This window comes from Arvicola amphibius, chromosome 5 (assembly GCF_903992535.2).
Source record: "Arvicola amphibius chromosome 5, mArvAmp1.2, whole genome shotgun sequence".
NCBI classification, from domain to species: domain Eukaryota; kingdom Metazoa; phylum Chordata; class Mammalia; order Rodentia; family Cricetidae; genus Arvicola; species Arvicola amphibius.
The window spans coordinates 133,196,732-133,214,268 of NC_052051.1; positions in this window are offsets into that span (position 1 = coordinate 133,196,732).

The window sequence follows — 17,537 nt, forward strand, 5'->3', positions numbered from 1 at the left end:
CTCTCTGGACAGGAGAGGGAGGGAGAGTGGAGGAGGGAAGGGTATAAATGGAAGGCGGGGAGGAGGCAGAAATCTTTACTAAATAAAAAAATTTAAAAAAAAGAAATAGCAGAGTATCTAGAACAAGACACCAAGGGAATTAATGATGATCACAATCCAGAAAGAAAGGAAAAATGAAAAGGCAGGGAACTAACACACTTGTGAGGATCGGACTGGCATCATCCTCATCAGTATCCTGACGAACAGAAAACCTAACACTAGAAAGTGAGGAGAGACTGGCTAGAGAAATAGCAGTCCAGCCCAGAAAATTTACCCAGAGAATTTCAGGTGAGAGTAGACATCAGAACCCCAGACCAGAGTGAGAAGTTAGATTCATTTACATGTTTGCAAATGCTCGTCTTTATCAGCTCATTATCCAGTTTCTATTGCAGGGATCATCCTCACTGTGTAGCGCTGGTGGGACTTGGTTCCAAAGCCTCAAACATGGGAGGAGAATGGTGATGGCTTCCCCACTAATGCTTCAGTTCTGCCATTAGACACTGCTGTCCGAGTCACTGGACGGGACGTCTGGGATGTAATGTTGAAGGAACAGGAATAAGTCAAGAGGACAGATGCATAGCATCCAGCAGTGACAAATCCTACCGTCCAAAAGTGGCCATTCTACACACTTCTTGAGTCTTAATCTGATGGAGGCGGGTCTTCTATCAATCTTTTGATTTCATTGGTTAATTAATAAAGAAAACTGCTTGGCCTAATAGGTTAGAACATAGGTGGGCGGAGTAGACAGAACAGGAAGAAGGAAGTGAGGTAGATGGCTCAGACAATTGCCCTGCCTCTACAACGAGATGCCATGAAGCCAGCCACCAGGCCAGATGTGCTGAATATTTCCCGGTAAGACACCACTTTGTGGTGTTACACAGATTATTAGATATGGGTTAAAGCAAGAGATGTGAGAATTAGACAATAAGAGGCTAGAAATAATGGGCCAGGCAGTGTTTAAAAGAATACAATTTGTGTGATGTTATTTTGGGTTTTAAGCTAGCCGGTGGCCGAGAGCAGGGTGGCGGGAAGCCGCCCGCAGCTCCACACTACATTAATCTGCAATTTTCATCATGTCTAACTTCCTTCTATACAGTCCCTTTCTGACTGAGACAGTTACTATTTCTTTGGCTAGTAACTAAGAATCCTCTTTTATTTTATAATTAAGTCATATTCCAGGTAATGGACTTGAAGAAATCCATAGGGAAACCTGGCCTCAGTGGAGATAAAAGCAAATTAATGGTTTCTAATTGTTATTGTATGGTATTTGAGGACCAAGGCTCTAGTAAGATTCATTGGCTCTGCCCATGACCATCACAAGAAAAACAAGGAAGTCAAAGCTTTGAATTAGCGAGATGGTTCAAAAGCTCTTAGATATGTTGGGGGAAACTGGCATAACTCTATCAAATGCACAAGTTCTAAATCACAGTCAAATAAAAGGTAAGTAAAGTATTTAACTTTCTTAAATTCAATCCTATCTCTTAAAGTCACAGAGCTACCTAAGGCAACTATCCAGCTTGCAGTTCGATGATGAAAGTTGCTGACAAACAGTACCAGTTCAATTCACCACCTAATCAGAGGTTTTTCAGAGTCAGGTGAAATGAGGTTAGAGCAAAGGCTCAGCAGTTAGAGAGACTTGCCTCTCTTCCAAAGGACCCTTGCATCTATATCTGAATCACCTGTAACTCCAGCTCCAGGGGATATAACATCCTCTTCTGGTCTCTATGGCAGCTCTTGCACGCACACACGCACACACACACACACACACACACACACACACACACTTGCAGCATACACGCACACACACACACACACACTTGCAGCATACACGCATACACAGAAGTAAGAATTTAAAAAGTTGCATTAACCACAGAAAAGAGAAGTGAGCATTTGGTTCAAAGGGAGAAATATGCAGTTCAATTTGCTTGCCATCCTTGATCACAAACTCATATCCTCACAAGGTTATTCACTGCTCAACAGTTCAGATACCCCAAATTCCTTGGTATAATAGAGGTGAAAAAGTTCTGACTTCACAGTGCAAGGGGCTGGAATGCATTTATCAAGTGTGTCCTGTCCATCTCATACCAGGTCTCTAGAAAGATCCCGGAGAGCATCAGTGTTACCTATGACTTGTATCATACGAGTAGTAGGGAGCAGGATCACTTAACAAATGATAACACAGCAAAGTGGGAATGATCATAACCTTTCCTGCAGGTCCTGTGCTTTAAAAGATGATTTGCTATTTAGATTAAAAGGGTAATTACATCACGGGCTTTATAATAAAAATATGCAACAAAATTAACACTAAGAGATGGACACGGGGGCCAGTCTATAATGCCACACTTGGAAAGGTGAGGCAGAAGAATTACTGTGAGTTTTGGGCTAGCCTGGGCTATAGAGCAAGATCTTGTATCAAAAATCCTAGGCAGGGGGAAACTTTTTTTTTAAATGGAGGAAAGCCAAGAGCCTGCTTCCTGTTGGGTTGCATGTGCTCTTTGAAGCTCCACAGGGAAAAGCCAAAGCAGCAGGGACAGATGCTGTGCAGACGGTGGCTTGCTATCACAACGGTATCACACAGCCGAGGGATTAAATGTCTTTATAGCATCCAGAAGCAGCCTATTCGTTCTGAAGAGAAAGGAGAAATGTTAGCTCATCCTTTGCTTGCTTGCCACAAATGTAACCTTAAAACATGGCCCAGGAAGATAGATAGCGTTACATTCTTGCCATATGTAAGACACCTAGGACTCATGGCAAATTGCTGTTTTGGGCATACTGATTCCTACAGTTTGAATAGTTGTGTCCCTCCATAATCCATGTTCAAACAACCTCCAGTATGGCCATATTGAGAGAAAGGACCTTTGAGGAACGGCTGTGTGATGCATGTTCCACCCTCATGAATGGATTACTACAGAGGCTTCAGAGAACCCCTGACACTTCTGGTTCTTCTGCACATGGCTCTTGCCCTTTCTGCTGTGGATGGATGCTGTAAGAACTGCTGTCTATGAAACAGGGAGCTATACGTCAGCAAATAATACACTGTCCTGAATCTTGATCTTGGATTTCCCAGCCTCTTGCTCTTCATAGTCACAGTATTATCATCTCACCTAGACACCTGAATGAATTTATCTAGAGATAAATTTCCCTTTATTCTATAGAAATAGATAGGTCTAAAATTAGATTATCCATTCTACACTATTTTAGGCTAATTTTTCTGCTTCCTACTCTCTAAGTGTTCCAAACACTAAGGCATAAAATTCTAGCGTATGTGTTTATGCTTGTCTACAGAGTCTCACAAGAATGTTTTATAGTATGCAATTTATTGATGAGAAGGAGAGTCACCTATCATTTGGACCTAGGGCTCAATGTGAACAAAAAATAATTCACTATTGTCTTTTTTGTGGTTTTTGATATTATATGGTTGTTGCTATTCTATCTTTTTAGTGGATTGCTGGTATAATAAAATTGGATGTTCACAAAACAAACAAAAAGTGAAGTATGCAAATCATTGGAAGGCAAGAATATTATTATCATGAGGGGTTTCCCAGAGGAGCCCCATAAGAAGGGGGCAGAGTTCAGAACTCAAAGTCGAACAGCATGAGTAATGAAGCTTGTGTGATCTGTCTTAAATATATTTACACATTTATGAAATGTAAGCTTGGATCACGTAGTGTCCATAAATTAAACAGCCAACGAGATTCCAAGATGATGTCATTTTATTACATAGGAAAGTTTAATTTATCAACTTCAAGCTCCCAGAACACTTATACTGCATTTTGAGCTTTCTGAATTCATTTGCTTGTTTTGGTGTTTGGCCCAATGAAAGATATCTCAGGAGATCATATTTTATACGTGAATGCAAACATATGAAGCAACTCGATGGTCTGGAGTTTATATTTAAACAAGTTTGCGTTATCCTGATTTAGTTTTATCCCCCATAACGCAGACAAGTCATATTTTTATTAAAGAAAACAGACAAAAGTCTGTCTCAGAAGTGCCGAAACTGGAAGTGGGCAGTGGCTTGAATCTATAGAATCAGCACTGCTAATTCCACACAGATGTTTGGTGCATTCCTGTGAGTTTTCAGACTGAGAAGGAAGTTAGCTACACCCTTCCCTTTAACAAACCAGGCAAAAATATTTCACATATTCTCCTTATGCTTTACTAACAGCAAAAAGGACAAAAATGAAGTAATCATCATTTTGAGCTTAATATTTTACCATTAATAAAACCAACATGTGCATTTCACAGGCAGTAAACACATCAGCTCTTCTCTTCTCGATGCTAATTTCCATCCCTCAATGCATTAAAATGTAGTTTGTCTTTTCAGATAGTGACTGGGGGAACAACGTGTAGAAAAATTTATATTGACTTTGAGCACACTGAATAGTGTGGCTGTCGTGTATTTGTGCTTAGTCTTAAGCACAGGGAGTGAATGCAATTATTCTTTATAAACACTGCAAGGTTAAAGACATCGTTAGAGGGAATTATACCACGTCAAGTGTTAGATGGTTTGGATCTCTTTTAGTGTCCATACATTCTCCAGATCATCTTTGGGTGGACCACTAGGTCAGCAGCTCTTGGTTGGATACTGAAGAAACTATTATCATTTCCTTTCTCCATCCAAGTACCAACCAGACACAACCCTGCTTAGCTTCTAAGATCGGACAAGACTGGACATATTCAGAATGATATAGTCATAGATTGCTTTTTCTTTTCTTATAACATCCTTCTTCCCACAAAACATTACTTCAGTCTCAAAACTTTCTTAATGGATAACCATCATTAGATGCATGGATATGGCCCAGTCTACAAAGAATGCTCATCTTCCCTGATTCAATATGTGTCTTTTTTTTTTAATTTTCTGATAAAAAAAAATCTGGGCTTAGAAAAGCGAAAGAGCTAACCAGAAGCCACTTGGCTAGAAAGTGTCAACAATAGATTCTGAGTCTGGAATTTTTCCCGGCGACTTTTGTGCCAGCAATGCTCCAGTGGTTAGCATGTGGGATTTCCCTAATATTCACTTATTAATCCGTTAGCATCTAAAGGCAACTGAAACTTGGCATTTCTTGCTCTAAAGAAAGGCTTTGAGTCCATTTGGACCCAGAGAATCAAGAAATGCTTTTGAAGGAACCAAGTGATGGTGCGGGCAGATGACTGAGTGGTGTTAACCATTTTTAGGCAAGTGTAGCTTGCAAGTATTCGAAGACAAGCCATAAGCTTACATGGCCCAGTTTTAGGACTGTCACAATGGTCTGTGTTATACACTAACTCATAAAATAATGCTAAAGGAGCTGGGAAAGATGCATATTTCCACTGGCTAGCTTGTTGAGGAGCTTCTCAATAGGAAGGGGAGATTTGTTGAGCACATGTGTTTAGACTAGATAGATACAAGCAGTAAACTTTCTTACAAGGTGCTGAGAACATAGCTTCAGAAGTTGAGATCAGATAGCTATTGAGTACGGGGTTGATTTGTGGCTTGTAAACCCCATCCAGATGTGACCTGCCAAAGAAACTGAAGTTATTTCTAGCCCTCTGGCTGACTCTGAAGGTCTAGGTGTATGAATCAGCATCCTACTTGGGGACTCCTTGCAGAGAAAGATGCTAGAGGACTTGGAATTTGTTGGTACCTTGCAGCCAGCCTGGGGACCTTGTCAGCTACCACACCCTTGACTTGATATCTTCCTGCCCTTGATGCTCTTAAAGAAGATAATATAAAAGAAACGGTGTGAATAAGACTCATGTGGGATCAAACTGAGGATTCCTCTGCACTTTGAAAGGTTGAAATTTCCTATCATTTCTCTTGGTTTGGTCAAGAAGTTAGAGTGAGCACACAACACATTTGATGACCAGATGTGGTGGTGTGTTTACATTGCTATCATTCTGTATTATCAGGAGTTAGGAATTTGAAGGAAAGGTGCTTCATGTTGCTATATTAATTTTTTTTGCTAAAGTGAAAAGCTTTCATGCAGAAGGCTGGAACACAGACTCTGATGCCAAACATTGCCTCTTTCTTCTCCTAGAAGCTGTCATCTGCCTGTTGACAGCAGGTGTACTTGTCCAGGCTTCTTGTAAATCTAAAGACTGACAATGGGATGCACAGTTTTACAGTTATATATGCTAGTATGTCAGAGAGTAGGAGGATTGGTAGGCAAGCAGAGATTCAGTAGGGAAGAATTTGGGTGTCATGAGAATTCAATATAGTCTCTATAAGCAAGACCAGACTATTGAATCCTCCAGAACAAGATATGGGGGGCAGAGAGAATGGCAATGTTTCTTTCTTAAGTTAGTGACTAGCTCTATTTCTGCTAAGTCTTCTTGGTGGGATTTTGGTGATCAGTTTAGAGGCAGCATGTAGAGTATCCTCTGAGAAAGGCAAACGTGGAAGGAAACAGAAAGGCTGAGAAATGTGTTGTGTACCTTGGGCAGCCAAACTTTGGGAAACATTGCATCAGTCAGAGGTTATGGTGAAGAAACAGCTGGCACAGCAACAGTAATTTCAAGACATTGAGAACAGAGGATTCAGATATGAGAAGATGACTCAGTCAGTACTTGCTTTGCAAAGCATGCAGACTGTGTTCAGAACCCCGATACTCACATATAAACCGGTCATGGCAGGACACATCTATAACTTCAGTGCTGGGACTAGTGAGACAGTTGATGACAGGAAGATCCCTGGTGGTTGCTAGATAGTTAATTTGGTTGAATCAGTGGGTTCCAGGTTCGGTGAGAGACCCTATTTCAAATAATAAGCTGGAAAGAGACTAAGTAAGAAACCTGATGTCCACCTCTGGCACATGCAAATATACAAACTTTTATACTCATCAACAGCATATACAGCACACATGCACAAAAGAAAATTATAAATGTGATGTAGGCGGTGCATAATGAAATCATACGGGATCAGGTAACTTCCTACTCTAGTTAGGAAAAGATATTGCCTCTTCTCTAAATCTTGAAGAAGGCTTGGTTTTCAAAATCCAAAGCCAAGAAGACTTTGATGGAGGGATTGCTCCTTCAAAATGGAATAAACCTCTGTGCTGGGGTAACTGCAATCCAGTGACACCACGAGGAGCAGCAGGCACTGAGAGAAGTCAGCCTCTGACCCTGCTGTACTTTCTCTCCAGAACTTGCCTCTGACTGTGTGGCAAACAAACCAGTAAGATGGTTAATATCTGGCAACCTGCCAAGACTCAGGTGGAGTAGGTGCAGAGTAAAGAAGGATATGAGCAAGGGGGTGGGGAAAAAGAAGGATGATGTTTGAAGCACTGTGAAGCAATGATATTTGAAGATGTTTAGAACCTTTAGCTATTTAGTAAGAATGTAAGTCACTATTCCATATCACCATGAACATAACATGTCAGTAGAGCATCTCCATTGAGTATCAGTGTGTATTAAACTAAACCTCTCTCTCTCTCCCTCCCTCCCCCCCCTCTGTCTGTCTCCCCGTGTATGTGTGTGTGTTTGATGAAATATTTATGAACTTCAGTTTAAGGTATTTGCCGTAGGATATTTAGCCAATAGAACTAAGTTAAATTTAGCTATCTATATTTTGGAGGTGTTAGTTAGACAATAGTGTTTTATTTAAGAAATGAAAAAGCACTTATTATGCAAACTAATGACCTCAGTTCCATTCCCAAACCCACTAACATCCACATTTGCCATATATACACATATATTAATGCTTGCACACACACAAATATAAACTTAGAAATTATTCTCCGTTTTTGTTTTATTCTTGAGGTTTAGTATAATGAAGAAAGCTCTCAAAGTCACTTTCTATGACTTGGAAAATGAAGAAAAAGCATTAGGTTCAAGCTCATGGCTGGAATGTTTCACAGATAGTACTCAACACCCAAGATTGTGCTTTGCACAGAATAGAAATGGGTTTGTTAAACTGAAATAAACTTATCAGCTATTATGTGGACTAAAAGAAGTTCATGATTCCTGAAAGAGAAGCCGAGGGAACACTCACCTCTGTGGAAAAAGCTGTCACAATCCTTGTGTCCTCTTCTTCCACACGGCAGTTGAGCAGTCTTTGACAACTGTCAGTCATAGTCACTGAGACTCTGGCCAGAAGCAGGCAGGAGAGATCCTCCTTTTCAGACCTACAGAGGTCCAACAAAATGTGTCAAACTACTTGGAACTCTGGCAATTTCACTCCTCCCAGACGAACAGAAATCTCAGTCATTTACTATCCATTCTCCCGTCAATGAACAAGGTCCATGGAACACGAGGATGGGTGACAAAGGGAAGCCTTCATGATGACTTTGTTACTACTATGTAAAAAATATGATAAATTCAACAGTTCAGACTATACCTCACTAGGGTGGCAGCTGGTTTTTATTGGTTACCATATCATACCAGGTGGCTTTATTATTGTTTGTTTTGTTGCTCTTCTTTGCAAGATATGGTCTCATGCAGCCAAGGCTGTCCTTGCACTTCTGATCCTCCTGCCTCCACTCCTGAGTGCTGGGATTACAGGCAAGAACCACCATGCTTAGCTTCGAAGTTATGTCTTATTAATAGTCTGGTCTGCGAACTGTAGCAAGGCTTGGAATATATTTTGGCAAGAGCTTCCCACTTCTCCTGTGTGTGTGTGTTTCCCCCCACCATCTCCTTTTCATCATCCAGATTTGTCTCTGTATTTCTGCCAAATTGTTTGATGCTGTGTTTGAAACTGACCTACATACTTATGAATCCCTTCTCCTGTTGTCTTTGTGTCAAGTGCTTTATGAAGCAATAAATCAACCTATGTGAACACATCATACAATCCACAAACATCTTAACTCGTTTTCCTGTTAATCATAAAGATTTCATATATCACTGCCTGAGGCCCAATTTTTCAAGTATGCTTAGAGTACATTCTTCTTGGGGCTGACTTACCAGCTGATGTTGGTAACTGTATTTTTGTGAACTTATTCATTCTTTGTGATTGCCTTATTGACTGTTGGTGTTCAACTTAATCCCCACTAGAGGCAAGTACATTATTCATGTTAGATCAAGTGCTAAGCCAAGTTTTTGTTTGCATAACTATCTTTTGATCTCATTAAGATGTCTCTTTTGACAAACTTTCTTGGTCTTACCTGCAGGTGATCTTATTTCCCTGCCCAACTTGTGCTAAATATTCATTGGAACTAATATCTTTTTTGAAAGTAACAGTCTCACTAGCTCCTTCTGACAGTGAAACTCAATGTTGAGTTTCTCTCATATTTTGTATAATTCCATTTTATTCACAGAAATTATAAAACTATTCGCCTGATCTAAGTCAAAAGTGACTGAATCACAAAGTGACTGATTTAATTTTTAAAGCACATGGGATCTGAAAATTCAAAGCAAACTTTCAGGAAAGGTCATAGGGAGTCAACGGAATTTTAATCAAAAAGGACACAGCTGGAGGCGTCACACTATTTGGCCTCAAACTACAACAGAGCCATTGTGGAAAAGTCAACATGGAACAAAGCACAGGTAAAATTCTAGTTTACTTTCTGTTGCTGTGATAAAATCCCATGACGAAAGGCAACTTAGAGAAAAAGGTATTTATTTGGCTCACAGTTTTAGGTTACAGTTAATCATGTCAGGAAAGCCAAGGGAGGAACTTGAGATCTAGTCCATCATTTCCACAGCCAAGAACAATGAGAGAATAATCATTCTTTATCCTCTCTTATGTTACATTGCTTAGGGAGTAGTTTAACCCATAATGGGGTGGGTCTTCTTACATCAGACAGCTAAAGTACTCTCTCCCCAGACATGACCGCAGGCTAATTTAATCTACATGATTCCTCATGAGACTCTCTCTTTCTAAGTGATTTTAGGTCCTGTCAAGTTGCCATTTAAAAGTAACCAGCACAAGAGTCAACTGGTTAAAGTAGCCTATTCAATGAATGGTACTGGGAAGACTGGAGATTCACCTGCACAAAAATAAAATTAGGTCCTGTTTGTCACCTCGCTCAAAATAAAATTCAAAGCCCATTAAAAACTGGTTTAGAAACTTGAAATTCTGGGGCTGGAGAGATGGCTCAGAGGTTAAGAGCATTGCCTGCTCTTCCAAAGGTCCTGAGTTCGATTCCCAGCAACCACATGGTGGCTCACAACCATCTCTAATGGGGTCTGGTGCTCTCTTCTGGCGTGCAGGCATACACACAGACAGAATATTGTATACATAATAAATAAATAAATAATAAATAAATAAATAAATATTAAAAAAAACTTGAAATTCTGGCATTGCTGTACCATAATGTCACGCGAGCCTTCAAGCACATAGAAGTGAACAAGAATTTTGTGAATAGAAGCCCAACAGTCACATAATCCCAAGACATTCATGAAATTAAAAAGGTTCTGCACAGCAAAATAAATCATTACATGAGCATAGTGAACAGAGAGTTCACAATAAGAGAAAAATCTTTGCCATCTACCTCAGATAAGGGCTTAATATTAGACTATATGACTATATTTAATATTAACTACAAAAATGAAATAATAACATAAAGGAAACCTCAACTAAATGGGCCAATTATCTGAACTGGCAGTTCTTAAAAGAAGAAATACAAATAACCAATAGATATTTTTTAACTTGCTTAACAGCATTAACCATCAGGAAAATGCCATTCTAAAATACTTTGCAATTCCAGCTCACCCCAGTCAGAGTGCTGGGTGGGTTTGGGGAAAGAAAGGTGAACCTTTATTCATGCTGTGCTGAATACAAACTGGTCCAGCTCATGTGGGTGTCAGTCTGGAGGTTTCTCAAAGACATATACACACAGGACTACAATATGTCCCAGCTATACAATTATACAGACAGGACTACCATATGGCCCAGCTATATCATTATACAGACAGGACTACCATATGACCCAGCTATACCATTACACAGACAGGACTACCATATGACCCAGCTATATCATTATACAGACAGGACTACCATATGACCCAGCTATACAATTATACAGACAGAGCTACCATATGACCCAGCTATATCATTATACAGACAGGACTACCATATGGCCCAGCTATATCATTACACAGACAGGACTACCATATGACCCAGCTATACCATTACACAGACAGGACTACCATATGACCCAGCTATACAATTATACAGACAGAGCTACCGTATGACCCAGCTATCTATATAATTCTGAAGTATGTAACTAAAGGACTCAGATCCTATCAGAGATATTCGTGTTTATTCTTACTCTATTCCCAATCCCATGAAACATACCTACATGTCTATCGACAGATGACTGGATAATGAAATTTGTAGCAAATACACACAATGGAATCATATCCGGTTGTGAAGAAAACTGATACTATAAAATGTGCAATAAAATGCACATAGATGGAAGATTTTGTATTGAATGAGGCAACGCAGGATTAGAAAGATAGATAGTGCATGTTCTCTCATGTGACTCATGGCTCCTAATTTTTATATGTGTCTATTTCTGTGGGGCATAGTTGGACAGAGGCCGGGAAACTAGAAAGGGAAGCATGACAAGAGAGGGAAAAAGAGGCTTCAAGGAAGGAAGGGGATAGTCATAGAGTGTATATGATATGGGAATAGCAAGGGAACAACGAAAGTGTGAGAGGACAAACAGAGATCAGGGACAAAGGAATGTGGGGGGATCTAGAAAATATAAGAAAATGCTGTAAAGAAACTTGTTGCTTTGTATGCTACCTAAAACATAAAGAAAAGGGGTAAACTGATATGGGACCTTTCGTCTCTGACCTATAAAACCTTGGAAGCTGTCACTCCCATTCTCGCATGAAGAAAAACATTGGGTAAATTGAAAATCAGAGCTTCCTCGGATCCATTAGAGAATTGAGGCTGGAGAGAAAATTGTTATTGTGAAATCAGGGTGCTCAAATACAAAGAGGCACAGTTGAGATGAGGCTACCCAGAGCAGAAGCCACTGTGGCAATCAACTGATTACAACACTGAAGAGGTTATCTTGAATCCATGCTGGCTAAGTGAGGACAAGCTTAAGAACAAAGAGCTTCCTGGGATTCAATCCTTAGGCATCCCAATGTTGTTGCAAAACCTTCCTCTGGCAGCTCTGGCTCTCATGATGAAGAGTCAAGAAGTCTTTTCATGTTTGTGGCTGAAGCCTAACCATATGGAAAACAGTGTTCTGTGGGGTCATGTCCAGGGGATTGGACCTCAGTCGGGATTTATCTGGCCTGTGTAGGACAGGCAGCCAAGTGCACAGCTCGGAGTTTAGGCTTATTCAAAATGTGAGAATCAATCATGGGATTATAAAATACTTCCCCTTCCACACCTTCCAGTCACAGGGCTCCAGACAGTCAAAATATATGATGCAAAAACTGATAGGGCTACAAAGAAAAACAGACAAATCTGAGATGCAGTTGGCTATGTCAACGCTTCTTTTCTTTCCAGTAAGCTGAACATTGGTTAGGATGTAGTTGAACATAATAGCACCATTAATCAACTGCATCTAAAGGGAAATTATAGAATACATCACTCAGGAACACACATTTCCTCTTTTTTCTTAACTTGGAACATTCAACTTGGAACAATCAGCCATACAAACAATATTCTGGGTCAGAAACCATTACCTCACAAATGTAGACAATAGAGATCATAGGAAGTTAATTAACATTACAATAGAGTTAAAAATTGAAGTCTACAATAAAAGTTAGAAAATGTTAAGCTACCAGAAAATTATATGGCTTAATAAGTCTAAATAACACATGCGTAGCAGTCTCAATAGACAGTAAATATTTTGAATTAAATAAAAAATTAGAACTTAAAATTTAAAGAACACTGTGAGGATAATCTATTATTGAGGGAAGCTGATCGTATTGAATGCATATTGGCAAAAAAGGGAAGAAATAAAATCATGAATTTATGATTTTATTCATGGAACTAGAGAGTCAAGAGTATTTAAGGGTATAGTCAATGACCCTGTTTTCTAATATACTATTCAATATCTTTGATAAACAGTCGATATGGCTTGATATGCAAAATGGGTCTGAAATTTGCTGTAGTCTCAAAATTAATGACAGGCTCAAAACAGATAAACAACTTTTGAACAAATCCATATCCTTTGATGACATTTTCTAAAAGACTTAGGAGCCTGTGCTAGGTAGTTTGTATGTCAATTGACACAGGCTAGAGTCATTGAAAGAGGCATTCTCAGAAAATGTCTTCAGCCCTACAGCATAGAAGGTAGTGTCACTCCCCAGTAGATGGTCCTGGAAGGTAGAAGGAAGCTATCCAGCAAGCAAGAAGGAACAGGACAGTAAGCAGTGTTCCTATATGGCCTCGACATCAGTTCCTTTCTTCAGGTTCCTGCCTAGAGTTCCTGCCTTGACTTCCCTGGATGAGGAAATATAAGCTGTAAATTGAAATAAACCCTTTCTTTCCTGAGTTGATTGTAGTCACGTTTTTTAGTTTTTAAATCACAACAATAGAAACCTTAACTAAGACAGAGCCTATTAAAAGAGCTTTTGATATCTGACACTAAAAATTTTGAGTATCAAAATAAACAAAATACCTTTGCATTGTAGCTCAAATTATAAAACAAACATTTATGATTCCACGAGTCCATGAATAAATTAATGGGGGAGAGAATGTCACTCTTCCATGTGCATAAGTTTTAGCAAATTGCATAATTGTTCCAACTGAAAGAAAGGAAAAGAGAAATTCCTCCCCCCTTGGAGTTGGCCATACATAGTGATATCCTTGCAAAGAGTGAAGTGGGAAAAACTGAAGAGCAAAAGGATTAACTTTACAGCTAGGAAACTTGACAACCCCTTTAAGTCAGATGACAAAGATCAGCATCAATAGTCACAACTCACCTTGAAATTACATAATATTAATAAAATATGACAAGTATGACACTTGATCTCTGTGACTTTGTCTCTGCATTAACGTCAACTTACCCAGTTTTAATGATAAAAACACTAGGTTCCTTTAAAGGCACCCTATGACACCGCTGCTCAGTTTGTCTTAAAACCATCAGTCATGAAGACTGCCACAGATTTATGGTCAATTGTTATTGACCATATTAGCAATGTTATGACTGGTAAGCCTGCCACACCAGGCAATGAGATTCATTAGAAGGGATATTAAATGTCCACCGAAATATTGAAGTTTCCTGGTATTTTTAAAACTATGTTTGACTTACCATCAATGTCCACAGGAACCACTGAGTGGGGTTAATACAAAACCCCTGTTCTGTTTTTCAAAGAACCTGTTGGTTACCTCCAAAAAAAAAAAAAGACTGCTCCAGTCAAAGGGTACTTTTTATAGGTAATATTGATTGTCTACTTGTTCAGATCTAGGGCCAACTAAGACATATTTCTGACCAGTTCTTTGACGGGGTACTACCCAGACTTCTGATTTGGACTGAAGTTCATGGACTTTACATGAACCGTCAAGGCTTTTCTTAGACTCTTCCTGTACCCTCAACAGACTGATATTTCATTTGTATTTTAATAAATAAAACTTGCCTGGAGTTCAGAGAGTAATACAGTCACACTTATTAGCCGGACAGACCAGGCAGTGGTGACACACACCTTTAATCCCAGTAGTCACACTAGAAACTGCTTTGCTACAGAAACTGGGTGGTAGTGGTGCATGCCTTTAATCCCAGCATTAGAGATAAATATAAGACAGGGGGAGCCAGCTCCTTTGACATACACAACTTTCAGTGTGCCAGGGTCATATTACTGTCATCACTATAGCTGTGTAATATAGCCTGAACCCTTCATGATATTTATTCACTATTGATTTGGTATCCTGGGTATTTTGGGTTTTCATAAGGATTCTAGGATACTTTTACTATGTCTGAGAAAAATGTCATGGGGAACTTTTTATTGGGGCTCTATTAATTTTGTGGATGACTTTTGATAAAAGAGCCATTTCACAATATCAATTTTACTAATCCATGAGCATGGGGTGAGGGGCATTTTCCATCTTCTAGTGTCTCTCTCAATCCTTTCTTCATTGTAGATTATCTGTGGTGGTTTGAAAGAAAATGGTCCCCAAAGGGAGTGGTACTATTTGGAGCTGTGACCTTGTTGGAGGAAGTGTGTCATTATGGAGGCTAACTTTGAAGCCTCTTTTGCCCAAGCTTCTCTCAATGTGGCTGTCAGTGACTTCCTGTTCCCTGCAAGATGTAGCACTCTCAGCTCCAGCACCACGTCTGCCTGCACGCTGCCTTGCTCTCCCCACATGAAGATAAAGAACTGAACCTCTGAAGCTATAAGCAAGCTAGTCAGCAGCATCCTCCATGGCCTCTGCATCAGCTCCTGCCTCTGGGATTCTGCTCTCTTTGAGTTTCTGTCCTAACTTGTATAGCATGAATTCTAATTGTTCTTAATAATAAAAGCTTGGAGTCAGCTATCACGGGGTGAAAGCTGAAGAATTAGAGAGGCAGAGCGGCCAGCCACTAATGTTCTTACCTCTACCAATGCTCAGAGCAAAAGGGCGATCTGGTCCTCAGACTGCATCCTCAGACTGCATCCTCAGACTGCATCCTCAGAATGCATCCTCAGACTGCATCCTTAGACTGCATCCTCAGACCGCACTAAGACTGCTCGCTCCAACTGCTCTTCAGGCTGACTGATTCAGACTGTTGCCTCAGATTGCAATGAGCTCCTGTCTTCTCCCTCCTTATATTCCTCTCTCCACCCAGTTGTATCATTCCTGTCTCCACCTCTCTAGTGCTGGAATTGAAGCCATGTGATCCCAAGTACTAGGATCACCTTTGTGTGAGCTCTGTTTCATTTTTAGACTGGGTCAATTTCATGTAGCCCAGGATGGCCTTAAACCAACAGAGATCCACCTGCCTCTGACTCCAGAGTCCTGGGATTAAAGGTATATGCTACCACTGCTTGGCTTCTAGTGGCTTAGCTCTGCACTCTGATCTTCAGGCAAGCTTTACTTGTTAAAATACAAACAAAATAGCACCACACTAACTTCCTTCAGAGATGAACAGCAATGCTGAAGTGTAAGCCTAAGAAACCCCTTTCTCCCCAACTTGCTTTTTGGTCAAGGTGTTCCATTGCAGCAATATAAAACGTAACGAAGACAATATCTTTCAGTTCCTTGTTTGTGTTGGAAGTATTCTCATGAGCTCTTTCTCAGCCTGCTTGTCACTGGTATACAGAAAGTCTGCAGATTTCTGTTACTGCAGTTTGTTGTCTGCTACTTTCCTATCTCCTTGTTCTTGTCCATCTCGGCATCTAATTTAAATTCCAAGATGTGTTAGATGTGTTCTGAGTCGTCCTCATACTTCAGTGACTACCAGTAATGGGAGCCAGTTTTTCTGAATATGAGGATTTTTCTTGGCCATAAAGATAAGGAAAGTACTCTGTGCAGAAAAAAACAACAGACGCCTACAAGATTCTATCAGTAATCTACCAGCATGTTCTCTCTCTCTCTCTCTCTCTCTCTCTCTCTCTCTCTCTCTGAAATTAAAAATGACGCCCACTAATCTAATGACTCTATTACACATATAAAATCTCGGGGACACAAAAGTAGACCAACTTAACGATGATGCTTTCGTGTGTTGAGCTTCCAGCCGAGAATCTCTATGATATACATCAACCTTGTTCCTGCAGCTGACCACAAAAGTCTTAGCAGCTCTTTTATGCATCTCCCTCATGGCCGTTTATGAGATGCTGCTGCTGTTTTTCTAAACATCTCTTAGGCAGTGTTTATCAGGGAGCATTTCCACGGGACATAACTGTTGCTAGCCTTTATCAGTTCTGAAGAATCTGTTTGAGCAAACCATTGGCCAGCGAAGAGGCAGAAATACAGAAACTTTTCTTTGGGTATTTATTCTGTCAAGAGCTAGCTCTTAAGTTGTGACTCAAAACTCTTCCCACGGAAAGAACTGTCTTTTAAGATCACATCTCAGTGGGAACATAACTCAGTAGGAGCCTGTATTAGGGTTAACTCCTAGGAGAAGCCACCTGAATGCCAAACCAGTGATGTTCCCCCTTGTAGCAGACTGTCTCACTCAAAGAATTATCCTTTTGATCATCTGAAATTACCTTCAGAGTTTGTCAGATTCCTTTGCATCCATGTCTTAACAGACTAAACAGGAAGAGTAGCAGAGGCCAAGGCATTTCAGTAAGATTTGTGTTTCATTTTCAACCTCTTTTCCTCAAAGAATGATGATGCCCCATGGATGGAAAAGACACGCAGAGGACAGGCATAGATCTGTGGGCTCTATGGGAATGAATGCCATCATTCAGGAAAAAAATCATATTGGACGATCATGTGAGCAAGAGGTCAATGGCTATTGTGTTAAATGCACAGAACTTTGGCAGGTATGCGCTGTGTGGGTAAGCTTCAGAACACAGCACTGAGACCTTCCATTTGGCCTTCCCTTCCATAGTGGCATTGACACCATGGGTCAGTGCGCCATTACAAGGATTCTGCCAGTGGTCATTTAAGAATACAGTGATATGCCGGGCGGTGGTGGCGCACGCCTTTAATCCCAGCACTCGGGAGGCAGAGGCAGGCGGAT